At 38.8% G+C, this 14,649-nt stretch overlaps 1 protein-coding gene across 3 annotated transcripts in view; it reads left to right on the top strand.

Annotated features, from left to right (window-relative positions):
• Ripor2 (RHO family interacting cell polarization regulator 2) overlaps positions 1-14,649 on the top strand; it is a 219,734-nt gene that overhangs the window by 67,165 nt on the left and 137,920 nt on the right. The gene's annotated exons all lie outside the window — the stretch shown is intronic.

The raw sequence follows: 14,649 nt of genomic DNA, 5'->3' as shown, positions 1-14,649 counted from the left end.
CTGATATCATCTTCAATCTCTCTTTTCAAAGTGCCATAGTTTTCAGAGAAGAGGTCTTTGATTTCTTTCGTTAGGATTCCTAGGTATTTCAGTTTTTTGGATGCTATTGTGAAAGGAATTATTTGCCCTATTTCTCTCTCAGTGAGTCTGTCATTGGTGTAGAGGAAAGCTATTGATTTTCGTGTGTTGACCTTGTAACCAGCTACTTGACTGAATTTGGTTATTAAGTCTAAAAGACTTTTGGTGAAGTTCTTGGGGTCTTCTATATACAGCATCATATCATCGGCAAATAATGACAATTTGACTTCCTCATTACCTATCTTTATTCCTTTTATTTCTTTCTCTTGTCTAATTGCTGTGGCTAATGTTTCCAGGACTATATTGAACAAGAGTGGTGATAGTGGACATCCTTGTCTTGTTCCTGATTTTACTGTGAAGGATTTCAGTTTTTGACCATTTAGTATGATATTGGTTGTTGGTTTTTCATAGATGGCGTCTGTCAGTTTGAGGTAGAGACCATTTATTCCAATTTTTTGTAGGGTTTTTATCATAAATGCATGTTGGATTTTGTCAAATGCTTTTTCTGCATCTATGGAGATAATCCTATGGTTTTTGTCCTTGACTCTATTGATATAGTGTATTACATTGATTGATTTGCATATATTGAACCATCCCTGCATCCCTGGAATGAATCCCACTTGATCAGGGTGTATGATCTTCTTGATGATCTTCTGCATTCTGTTTGCCAGTATCTTATTAAGGATTTTTGCATCTATGTTCATTAGTGAGATTGGCCTATAGTTCTCTTTTTCAGTTGAGTCTTTCTCTGCTTCGGGGATCAAGGTGATGCTTGCTTCCAGGAATGAATTTAGGAGTATTGCTTCCCTTTCAATTTCATTGAAGAGTTTAAACATTAGTGGCAGCAGTTCCTCTCTAAATGTCTTGTAGGACTTCATATTTGTTTACTGTAGTAGGTTTTGAGTTTTTAGTCACTTGAAGAATAGCACTCAGAGCAAGATATGGTGACACACACCTGTAAACTCAGTACTCTAGGAGGCTGAGACAGAAGGATAGCAATTCTAGACTGAGCAACTTAGTGACTTAGAGAGACCTTATCTCGAAATAATGAAAAAAGGGCTGAGGATGTAGCTCAGTGGGGCAACCCTGGGTTCAATTCCCCTTGCCACAAATAAAGAAAAAAAGTCTGGGACTTGGGAGATCAGGTTCTGGCTCAGTGGCACAGCACTTGCTTAGCATGTGTGAGATCCTGGGTTCCATCCCAGCACTACAAAAAAAAAAAAAGAAAGAAAGAATTATCTTTGGAAAGGGGGTACCTTATGGCTAAAACAGGAGATTCTTGATGGATGTATGTGAAAAAGTAATATAAATCTTCTTGGCTAAATTAGTCCTATGGAAATGTCATAGTTTGGAGAATGGTGTGTCTTTTAATTTCCATTAGAGGTATCGGAAAGTCAGTGGCTGCCTTTCCTGGAGAGCACCATGATCCAGGGCCCTGAAAATGGAAGAATGTCTCAAAATATCTTTATCCTGATGGATACCGGGTTAGGGGAATTGGAACTCCAGCTCCCACTGGAATGGGGTTAACTAGTCCTCCACCACATATTCCATCGCTTGCTGCAAAGACCCCCCCATGAGAATGCTTGTGATCTTCACTCCACTTTGCAAACCTCTCCTGCAGACCACCAGACCTACCAAACATACCCAACTCAGAATTAAAGGGACGGATAATGCTCGTGCATTTCATAAAAATTTTGGAGCAGTCTTAAGTCTCCCGACAATACCTATGAATAAACTTAAAGTAAAATAGAATACTCTGCAGCCACTTATGAAATAGACACACATTGTAAATATGTTCATGTACATATGTTCGCACTAGTGTGTACATACTGATATGCAGAACATTCTCTGGGAAAGCAAGGATGTAATATATTCCTGGTAGAATTTGCAGGCTACAGAAGTTATGTATAGTGCAATTCTGTTCCAATTTTTAAAAAGATGTGTACATATGTGTGTTTGCGGATGTATATAAATGTATATGGGTGTATACTTATTCTTCTGGGATTCATTCAGCCTCTTGGATAAAATATATGTCCATCATCCATTGTGAAAAATTCTCTTCCCATGTGTTTTCTCTTTCTAACATTTATTTTGGAAGAATTAGAGATTCATAAGAAGTTGCAAAAATAGTACCAAGAGGTCCAATGTGCCTTTCATCCAGTTTCTTCCAGTAGTTGTATTTTGTGTAGCCATAGCACAGTATTAAAACCAGAAAAATGACTTTAGTGCAATGTGTGTGTATGTGTGCAGTTCTATGACATTTTTTCACAGGTGCAGGTATCCTGTAACCATCATCACAATCAAAATGCTGTATCACTCATTTCCAACCAAGATCTCCCTCCTGCTATCGGTGCTGAGCCACTTGCTGCTTTCCCCCACCCTACTCACTAGCCAGTATCTCTGGCAACTACTAATTGGTCAAAACATGTTTTACAACATTTCCGAATGTTATATAAATGGACCCCACGCAAGTGTCTTTTGGAGACTGGATTTTTCCAGCCCTTGAGTTCTGTTCACAGTGCTGTGCATATGAGTTCTTCCCCCTCGCTGTTGCATAAAAATCTATGGTTGGATGTTCTCAGTCTGCTCAGCAATTCACTTACTGAGTCACATTTTGGTTGTTTTCCATACTTGGCTATTACAAAAAAACTATGTGAACTTTGTAACAGGTTTTTGTGTGGATATAAATTTTAATTCCTGTGACATAAATGCTGAGGAGTGTAATTGATGGACTATATGGCAAGTAAATGTTTAATTTTTTGAGGAAATTTCAAACTAATTTCCAGGATGACTGCACTATTTTATAACTCCTCCAGTAATGTATGAAATACTCAGTTTCTTCGCATCTTCACCAGCACTTGGTATTGTCAGTATTTTTTAATTTAGCTGTTCTAACAGGTATGTACTGATATCTTATTGTGATCTTAATTGCTTTCCTAATAACTAGTGATGTTGAATATATTTTTATGTCTTTATTTTCCATCTGTACATCTTCTTTGGTGAAGTGTGCTCAAATTTTTGCTCATTTTTAAACTGGTTTTTAAATTTTCTTATTTTTAAGATTTAGGAGTTCTTTATATTTGCCCTATTCTCTTTTCTTTCTTACTTGATCCTCTATGTCTTTTAACTGTTTTTTGTATATTTTCCATTTCTTCATCTCCCCAAGATGCATAATTAATATTGTCTTCAGATCTCCTTTCTATTTCAGTCATTCTTTTCTCAGCAATGTCTAATCTGCTGATGAATACAGCCAGTAGGTTGTAATTCTATCATAATATTTTCACTTCCAGAAGTATCGCTTCATTCTTTTTCAGACTTGCTTGATTAGTCTACATGGCTCTTGGCATCCTGCACAAACTTTCAAACTTGTATTTCTTTAAATATATTACACATAGCCATTTTATAGTCTTTGTCTGATAATTTTATTATACTAAGTTTTTGTGTGTCTTTCTCTGCTGTCAGTAGTTTCTTTTACAATTGTTTATAGATTAATGACTTTTTAAAACCTTTATAGTACAACAAAGCCTACATAAAGACAGACACACGAACCTACAGCTAACGAACTATTGCAAAGCAAACACTATAGTTATTCCCACCAAATTGGAGAAATAATTTTGACAGCTACTGTGACCTCTCCCTGTGCCTCATCCCAGTCCTGATCAGTGGCTTCATGCTAGACCTGACTATGGATGAATTCATTTCCCTCTGCCTTCAAGGTTTCAACCTCTAAAATGTGAAGAATCTCAGATGACTACAAGGGAATAAACTGAGCACTCAGACATGTGTATAAAATCAGCTGCTGCAGGAAACTGAGTGACGGCCCCATAGAGAAATGAATTGGGATCAGGCACAAAGCATGAAAGACCGCATGATCTGTCTTCCTCCTGCTTTAGCTCTTGGACAACTTCTTTGCAGCTATAGAGAAGGAACAGAGGCCATGAAACCAAGTTTGCCAACTAAGCTTCTTCTCACTTTAAACACAATGCCCACAGATCTCAATTTTTGACCCCCAGCACCTCAACCAGCCCATATATCACACAGACTCCCACCGAGCTCTCTGCAGGGCAAGAGTTAACGTGTCTTACAGAGCCCCTCATATAACACAAACTATATATTCCATATTTTTATAGAGACTGTGCTTCCAAAGAGCTTTAAAGGACAGGTGCAGCTATTAGGAGTAACTTTCTCAGCTGATAAAAAAAAATATTTTCTATTTAAACAGGGAGACAGATCTTTTGCCAATGGGAAAGGGATCAAGAGGTGGCAGGACAGGCCAGCTAGGGCAGGGGAAGCAAACATAAAGAGAATTCAGCTGTGTTACATGCATTCATCTCCATGATGAATGTAATCATTCTGCACTGCAAACATGTACTGATAAAAGTAAAAATTTTAAAAAATCTTTCTTGCTACACGTAATTGAACAATTCTGAGACTAAAACATTCACTGAGGGGAGTAGGAAGTGGGGTGTATTTTCGTACTTGAGCTATTTGAGAGAGTTAGTACTGGGGAAATCATGACCAGATATTTCACCATCATAAAACAAAATTATCATGGAATGTTAAGTCTCCTAATCCTTGTTAATATAATATTAAGCTTACAAAATTGCTTAACCCTCCCCCAAAATGTTTTAATACTGTGGTTTTGATTCCTGTACCAGACAGCTGGGATGCCACGTGTTGGGGCCCTGCCAAGGCAAGGAATTATACACTGGATGATTATGAAATTGAGCTTGATTGATTTAATCACTGTAATCATTGGCATTGTGCAGATATGCGACCAGGAGGTTTTCATTCTGACTATTCTGCATGATAAAGTCACATTACATGGGGAGGCTTATCCTGAGTTTATTTCTATCTAATGGGAAGGAAGACAGAGACCAAAGCATGATCCAAGGTACAGTGTTGCCCTGCGAATCCACATTACACAACCAGGGAAAGAATAAGGTCAAGTGATATGCTTAATGAAATCTCTCCATAACTGGCTCCCTCTGGACTTGGCCATGAAAAGAGTTAGTATCTAATTAGACATATTCTTCCACCATTAGCTTTCAAAGAGGGTTGAAAGGAAGTGTCTGGTACATGCTAGGAGCTCAATGAATATTAGTATCTTTCTCCATAACAAGTCCTCTGAGGGCATCTCAGGAGGATGGAGGAGCAGGGGAGGGGCCATCTCTCTACCCTGTAGCTATCTAGTGTCTCAATCCTGGAGCAATGTGGACAGGAACAAGAGTGGCTTCCTCCCTCCCAGTCCTGGAGACTGACTTAAATTACCGAGCAATGGAGTGTCTCCCCATTGGGAGGGCTGCCTACTTAGCATAGCTAGTCCTCCTCCAGAGAATGCTTAGAAGAAAACCACTCCCATCATCTCATTGTGCACTCCAGGATTCTGGACAGGGATGGTGTGCATGCTGTGTCTTGGAATAGAGCTCTAGGGTATGAGTTAGAAGGAGGTTATGCATGAATGTGTAGAAATGGGGGTAGAAAGAAGGATTTCTGGGAAGTTTGACCTAAGTATTGACCAAGCATAGCATAAAGTATGAAGGAGGAAATCACGGCCTAGTAGAATAAAACAGGATCTTGGAGACCACTCATTCTGTTTTGCTGATGAGGAAACTGAGGCCCTCAGGAGAGGTCAGAATCACACAGCTGATGAGAAGTAGTGTGCTCCTTTATCTCAGGCCCTGCACCCTTTCCCGTGGGACCTACTGTGATGAGAAATCTGTTCATAACACATAAGCAGCCCCTCTTCTGACTGACATTAACCTTCCATTAGGACAGAAGCTACAGGATGAATTAAAGAATGGATTAGTTCCTTTCTTGTGAGATGATATGTAATCTAATTTAATCTTCAAAATAGCCCTGCAATGGAGGTAGCTTCATTAATTTGTTGGTGGATGAGGAGTTTGAGGCTTAAGACAAGTTATGTGACTCACAGACTTAGTCGCCAGGACCTGAATGGACATTGGATGGAGTCCAGGTGCTCAGATCCCAGACCCTGGGCCTCACATCTCATCTTGGCTGCAAAATGCCCATCCTGTGTGCATTTAACTGCTATCTTCCCCTTGATCTCTCAATACCATCTTTTAAATATGGTCTTCCATTGTGTAGATTTTTTTGATCAAGGCTAGTTGGAGTTCTATATGCCTCACTTATCTGTATGTCAAATTCTTTCCCCCTGCTTGGGAAGTTTTCTGCCAGCACTTCTGTGAACAGTTTTTTTATGTCATCTGCACTCTCTCCTGTTTTTTCACTGACTCCAATCAGTCTTATGTTATTCTTCTTTGCATCATCTAGCAGCTGCTGGATTGATTTCTCATGATCCCTTACAATTTTGAAGCAATTTTTCTTTTCCTGGTCACTAATTGCAATCTTATCTTCTATATCTGAAATTCTGTCCTCACATTGGCTCATTCTGCTGCTTAAGCTTTCAATGGAGTTTTTAATCTCCTGGAAATCTGTTTGCATCTGTTTTATGGATTCCATTTGTTTCCTATGTTGGGATTCCATCATGTTCCTCAGTTCCTCTATTTTTTTATCTGTGTCCCCCCTAGATTTATGAATCATGTCTTGCACCATGGGCACAATCTCTTCTGTTATCTGAGAAATTATTTCTGATTTTATTTTTTCCAGATCCTCTTTTGTTGCCAGTTCAGGGAGTCCAGGTGTCCAGGACTTAACAGTCCTATACTCCAGAGTGTAGGAATGTTTCATCTTGTTTCCCTTTGTGGTTGCTTTAGGTGATCTGGAAGTCTGGTTTTGAGACTTGTTTACATGTCTTCGCATTTTGACGGGGGTGGGGGTGTTGCTGGCACCTGCAGCTCACCTCCTCTGTGCTGCAGGGGGTGGTATGGTGGCCCAGAAGCCTCCTCCTGGGCGCTGGGAGTGGCTCACCTCCTCTGCGCTCCACTGTCGACATCAGTATGGAGATAACAAAGAACTAGGACTGGAAGTCCCATTTGACCCAGCTATTCCCCTGCTGGGTATCTTCCCCAAAAAATTAAAAGAATCATACCACAGTGATATATGTGCACCCATCTTCATAGCAACACAATTTGTAATAGCTAAACCTTGGAAGCAGCCCGATTACCCATCAACTGGAGACTGGGTGAAGAAAATGTGGATTTTTTTAATAAAATGGAGCACTGCTCAGGAATAAAAAATGAGAAATTAGAGACATTTATAGCTAAGTGGATGCACATTGAGGTGATACTCCTAAGTGAAATAAATAGGATGCACATGTGTAAATACCAAATAGTTTCTCTAGTGTGAGAAACTGAAAGTGTAAATAAGGACTAAAAGGTATAATAGATAATGTGAAATAGGGAGAAAAAGGGCAAAGGGGAAGGGGAAGTTGGAGAGGTAGGGGAAAGGAAAGAAGGGAATGGCATTAATATGAGAAAATGAAAACAATGGAAACAAAGACTTTGTAAATAGGGAGGGATGGAGAGGTTGAAGGGAGGACAGGAGAATGGGGAAAAAATAAGAACCAAGAGAGATTAGGTAAAGATGCAAATTTCCAATGATGAATGTCATTATATTGTATATCTAAAATGTACCAATAAAGTTAATTTAAAAAAAGATAAAGAGAAGTAGAGTTTAATAGCAGCTTATATGGGGAAAAGTTTAGGCATTTTAGAGGACAGAAAACTCAAGTGTAAAAGTCAACTACAGGAAAAAAAGAAAACAAAACAAAAACAAAATTGGTCCTGTGATTTAGCTCAGTCATACCATGCCTGCCTCACAAACACAAGTTCCTGAGTTTGATCCCCAATGTGGAAAAAAAAAAGAAAACAAAAGAAAAGTCAAGAATAGGTCATCAGCAGCAACTATGAAACAGAGCTAATGCAATCTTCAGCCACTTAACTTAGAAAATTTCCATCTTACCATCCTGGCCAATAGTTCACACCTCCCATCTGTGAGTCACACCCTCAAAGAGATGAGATAACTGGACTGTACAGACAAAGTTGACAAAGGCTCCACAAAGGAACCATAATGTGTGAAGAGCAGTTGGATGCAATATGACATTTACTCTGAAAAAGAGAAACCTCAGAGGAGGGGAACAGGATAAAAGTGTTCAGATGTTGTATAAAACCTTTCAAAGGGATATACTAATACCTCACATCATGGGGCAGAACTAGAAAGTAGAAGTTTCAGAGAAGTAGATTTACATCTAGTATAACAAAGAACCCTCCAGGAGTTGGATGTAGTGGTTCATGCCTATAATCTCAGCACTGTGGAAGGCTGAGACTGGTGGATCACAAGGTCAAGCTCATCATGGGCAACATAGAAACTTAGGGAGACTGTCTCAAAATTAAAAATAAGGGGCTCAGTGTGAAGGCCCTGAGTTTAATTTACAGCACTGAAAAAAGAAAAAGAAAAAAGAACTCTCCAGGAATAATGGTCTTTGTCCAGAAGCACAATACAAGGCCTTAAAAGGTAATAAATTCCTTGTCACTGGATGGGTGCATAATTTGACATGGTATATTACAGAAGGAACTCATGACTGGTTATGCCTGAATAATTTTTAAAAGCTCTCTCAAGGGCTGAGGGTGTAGCTCAGTGGTAGAGAGTTTGCCTAGCATGTGTGAGATCCTGGATTTGATCCCCAGTGCTGCAAAAAACCAACAACAAAACAAAAACTCTTTCAATCTAGAAAATCTGTTTTACTAAAAAATTATGAAATGCCGAGAAATACCTTGATTGTATGGGTGGAAATAGGAATGGAGTTTCTATATAAAAAATATGTGTTAATGTAAATCCTAGACCAGTATCATACAGAAAATAGACTTGCTCCATTGCTGTGGGACAAAGGCACAGGCCACCTTTGGAAAGAGAGGAAGGAAAGAAGGAAGGAAGAAAGGGAGGGAGGAAGGGAGGGAGGGAAGGAAAAAGAAAGTGTATATCGACATATATTCATTTGATCTGAATTGACATTTCCTCAAAGATTTTTAAATAACCAATTAAGACATGAAAAATGTTCAAAATCATTAGTCATCGAGGAGATGGAAATCAAAACCATGAGATAGTACTTTACACTCACCAGTATGGCTATATCAGACAGACAGATAATTCATACCACCTCCTGAGGGTGATGTCAAGGAACAGGAACCCTAAAGGTGACCGGTGGGAACATAATATGAATGCTGCAGCAGCTGTGGGACAGACTGGCCTTTTCTCAAAAGGTATCAGTGACTTCACAGTTCCCTTCTGAGGTATATACCCAAGTAAAAGGAGAACATCTGTCCACACAAATACATGTTTGTAAATGTTCATAGCAATGTTATGAAAAAGTGAGACAACTCCAAAGTCTAGCAGCTGATGAATGGATCAGTGTTTGTGGTATACAGTACAAGCTTGCTTGGTGAGAGTGGAAGGGAGCCCTGACATGGGCTCTGGCATGGGTAACCCTTCAGAACCTCATCCTAAGTGCAGGGAGCTGGTCACTAAGGACCACATACTGATGTGAAATGTGGACAGTCAGGAAATCTATAGAGACAGGAAGTAGATTAGTGGTGTCGGGCTCTGGAGAGAAAGAGGACGTGGGAAGTGACTGCTGAAGGGTATGGGTTTCTTTTGGAAGCAATGAAAATATTCTAAAATTGATTATGGTGATAGTTGTAGAACTCTGTGAATATACCAAAAACCATTGAACTGAATGCCTTTAATCAGTGAATTGTATGATATGTGATTTAAATATAAATAAATCCAAAATAAATACATCAATATTCACCCATCCATCTATATTCATTTTGAAATTCCACCAACTACTAAGGTTTAACTGTAACAGCCTAAACAGAACTTAGAGATATTTATAGCAAGTATAACAGAGAATGGGAAATGTCCTTTAATAAAGAATTTTTCCAAATAAATAAACAAATATGAATACATAAGAAAAAGATGAACAACACAGTAAAAAAAAAAAAAACTAGGCAAAAAATACAAAATGCAAGGGAAGTGCAGATGGACCCTAAATTCAGAAGGCACTGGGGTGGGCTGGAAAGGGGATCAAGTGGTCAGAGGGTGCCACCTTTCAGTTGTAGGATGAACAAGTTCTGGAGACCTAGTGTATAATGTGGTAACTATAAAATGTATTGTGTACTGGAAATGTATGAGAGAGTAGATCTCAAGTCCTCTCACCTCATGTGCACAGACGTCCACAAGCTAATTATGTGAAGTGATGGATATGTAAATTAACTTGATGGTGGTATTACTTTACAATGTGCATGTATATCAAAACATCACTTTGCCCCCCTGAAATCAGCCACCCTTTGGTATCCATGGTGACATGGTTCCAGAACTCCCTGAGGATACTAAAACCCATGGACGCTCAAGTCCCTTACATAAAATGGCACAGCATTTTCATATAGCCTACATACATCTTTCTGCATACTTTTTTCAAATTCAAAGCATTTTAGTTTTATTTTTGTTAGTACATATTTGCAGTATATAATGATTATGTTCTTCATGGGGAGTTGGTACATATCTATAACACATCTTAATTATCTTTACCTCCCTTACCCCTCCTCTCCCTCTCCCCTCCCTCCATCTTTTAGATCTGTCTCCTGTTTCCTTATATGTATCTTTTACTTTGCTTTTTAAATTATTTATACTTCAGGATTCTTATATAGGAGAAATGGTGCAATATTTAGGTTTGTGTCTGATTTATTTCACTTAACATGGCCTCAAGTTGCATTCATTTTCCTACAAATGACTTAAATTTATCCTTCTTTAGAGTAGAATAGTACTCCATTGTGGCTATGTATCACATTTACTTTATCCATTCATCTGTTGATGGATATATAGGCCGATGCCAAGATTTAACTATTATGAATTGTGCTGCTATAAACAAGGGTGTGCATGTATCACTGTAATGTGATGTCTTTACCTCTCTGGGAAAGATACCTAGAAGGGCAATAGTTGGGTGAAGTGGAGTTTTTATTTTTCAGTTTTTTGAGGAATCTCCATGCTAATATCCATAGTGGTTGTTTACATTCCCACCAACAATTTAGAAAGATTCCATTTTCCCCCATACCCTCGCCAGCAATTGTTATTTCTTTCTTTCTTTCTTTTTTTTTTTTTTTTTTTTGATACCGGGGATTGAACTTGGGACCTTGCACTTGCGAGGCAGGCACTGGAACCACTGAGCTAAACCCTCAGCCCCAACAATTGTTATTTCTTGATGATGGCCATTCTTTCTGGAATAAGATGGAATCTCAGTGCTGTTTTAATTTGCTTTTCTCTAACAGCCAGCGATATTGAACATTTTTTAATGTATTTATTGGCCATTTGTACTTCTTCTGTATGCTTTAATTCATTTCTAGACTCCTTGTGATAGCCAATACACTGTAAAGGCCACATAAATACTTATCACACCGTATTGCTTAGGGAATAACAACAAGAAAACGTCTGTACATGTTCAGCACATGTGCAATTTTTCAATTATTTTCAGTGTGCAGTTGGTTGAATTCACAGATGTACAACCCATGCTGTGGAGAACCAACTGTAGCACAATTTTCATTTGTACGAAAAGGTGAGGTGGGGTAAGCTGCTGGAGATCAGTTGATTGCACAATGACGTGAACATAGCCAACATCATTGAACTGTACACTTCAAGATAGTTAAGATGATAACACTTAGGTTATGTGCATTTTGCCCCAGTTAAAAATTTAAAAAGAAAAAAGGCAGTAAATTAACAGCTCACAAAATGCTAATGGAAGAGTTCATTGGTCCCACTTTTTTGAAGGGTGAATTGGCAACTTGCTAAAAGAATCTCAAAAACATTCATCACTGTAGCTGCAGTTATTTTACATCTAAAAATACCAAGGAAACAAGGACCATGTGTAAGCATGCACTGTGACATCATTGAAACTGGGAAGGAATACATTTCTGGTGTTTGAGGCCACCCAGGTTGTGGTACCTTGTTAGTGCAGCCCTAGAAGCGAATCTATCAGGCCAGACCCAAGACTGGATGTGCACACACTGTATTTCCTACCCCAGGTTACAGGCAGATGCGTGGCCCAGGTAGCTAATTAGGCAGCAAAAAACATACCTCAGTGGATGCTGCGATCTTTCTCAGGATTACTAACCTTAACAGCTATGTTTTGAGACATTTTTTATTTTTTCTAAGTATTTATCCTTTCTTCCCCAGATATTAAAATAAGGAGTCAACACACTAGGAAATAACTAAGAAATAATGTGTTGAAGAAATATAAAAGCATTTATTTTGGCTTTCAGAAAAAGATGAACTTCTGTTTTACATTTAAGTAGCTTTTAGTGGCTATAAATAGATCTAATGAATATTAACATTGGGATAAATTAATTTTGAGCTTTGTTGGCAGGAATCCATCCTGAGACCATTTCCAGTTAAGGTGTACATCTAACTTCTTCTCTGCTTGCTTCAGCATGACTTAGTATATGCCTCTATGCATAATGCCACACTATAATATAATCATAGTTATTCTTGAGAGTTTTACAGCATTTATGTAAAACCTATTTTGTTTATTCTGCCCCAATTCTTAGCCATTGGGATATTTTTCTGTCTTTTTTGTTACATCTTTGTGTGCATTTTTTCCTTCCCTAAATTGTATCTTTAGGTTATTTCCCAAAAGAAATTACCCAAAAGAAATAAATAAACTATTATCAGTATGTTACGGTCACTACAGTCCTCTTAACCAGAGCCAGGAATGGGGCTGCAGCTTGGTGAGAGCACCTGCCTAGCATGTGTGAGGCCCTGGGCTCCATCCCCAGAGCTAGGAGGGAATGAAAAAGAAGGATCCAGTACACAGTGCCATAAACATTGTTACTGGAGTGACTTAGTGGCTTTAAAGTTTCTTCTGACAAATGTATACCCTAAATGTCATATACTTCTTCACAAACCTCGATAACATTTTAAAAATTGGCATCGTGACCAAGTAACTTATGCAGTCCAACAACATTTGTCTCCTGCCCTGGCACAAAGGCAACTTCTCAAACATAGCTAATGCAGAAAGTCTATGGAAAATTACTTGCTATTTTTATGGGGCTTTTATGTACATTACTCGTACAGCTAAAACTGACCAAATAGTTCTGCTGTCACAAACTCTAAAGCAGTGGGACTTGAGAAGGCTGTTTGGACATGAGCTGAAGAAGGAATGGTTTGATTTGGTGTCAGGAAGGAAACCCAGCTCAACCCAACTCAGCAGAGGCCGTTGGCACATACTGTTTCCAGCAATCTACTGATGCTTCTGTTGAAAAAGAAAAAGAAAAGAAAAAATGTAGGTTTGATTTTCTTTTGTTCTTCCTGCCTTTCTTTTTCAGGGGGAAGGGGAGTAATTTGAGAAAAAAAAGTATAAAGAGCAAAATTAACTTGTGCTTGCCAAGACAATTCATATGGGGAAAGAAAAGCATTTTCTACAAACAGCACTGGAACAATTGGCAATCCACATACAAAAGAAAGAATTTGGACTTCTACTTCATACCATACAGAGAAATTGACCCAAATGGATCATAGCCTGAATGCAGGAGCTGAAAGTATAAAGTTCTTAGAAGTAAATTTGATAATTCTTGGTTAAGTAATAATTTCCTATTTATGACACCAAAAACACAAGTGACATAAATAAATAGATTTTCATGTATGCATCAAGGACATCATCAAGCAGAGTGGGAGAAAATATTTGAAGGTAACGTATTTGACAGTGGGCTTATATCCATGATATAGAAAGAATGCTTCCAGAAATAACTCAAGCCAGTAAAAATGACTACACAGCATATGATGTGATTTAGGTGAAATATCCAGAATAAGACAAATTCAGACAAAGAAGGTAGATGAACAGCTATATGGAGCTGAAGTAAGGTAAGGAAACCAGAGGGGGAAGTGAATGCTAATGGGCATGAAATTGGGGGGGGGGGCATTGAAAATGTTCTAAAATTAGTTTGTGGCAAGGATCATGCAACTCTGTGAATATACTGAAAACCCCTGAACCATGCCCTCTAAATAGGTGAATTTTATGGTATGTGAAATATATCTCAGGCCAGGCGTGGTTGCGCATACTTGTAATCCTAGGAATCGGGAGACTGAGGCAGGAGGACCTCTGAGAGTTCGATGTCAGCCTGAACTACATAGTGAGTTTGAGGCCGGCCTGAATTACAGAATGAGATCCTGTCTCAAAAAAACCTGAAACAAAACAAAACAAAACAAAGAAAGACATCTCAGTAAAGATGTTTAAAAAAAGAAAGAAAAAAAACAAAAACGATGATTTTAATTACACCTAATCCCACTCACAGAGGCACAGCCCTGAATACTTGCTTTACTTACAAACTTTGTAGACCTTCCTCCCTGAGGGTTTAGTTGAGGGTGGGGGAGGTGTACAGGAACCTTGTGATTCCCTGCAGGCAGGGTCTCCTTCCTCTTCTGTATATTTCATGGATACGAAGTCTGAACTATTAACCACCCACGTGTGTAGTAGTCAAAGCCCTAGGCGCTGTGATGAGAAACTTGGTAGAGGAGCAAAGAGCAAGGTCCTGATCCCTGATGGGCGTTTCCTCACCCACTGGCCAGGCCCTGTGAGCCACCACCTCTCCATTGTACCTCACC

The sequence above is a fragment of the Heterocephalus glaber genome, unplaced genomic scaffold, assembly GCF_053883595.1.
Source record: "Heterocephalus glaber isolate CG9 unplaced genomic scaffold, H.glaber_assembly_v1.0 deba00001472, whole genome shotgun sequence".
NCBI classification, from domain to species: Eukaryota; Metazoa; Chordata; class Mammalia; order Rodentia; family Bathyergidae; genus Heterocephalus; species Heterocephalus glaber.
This window is presented reverse-complemented; position numbering and strand designations above follow the sequence as displayed.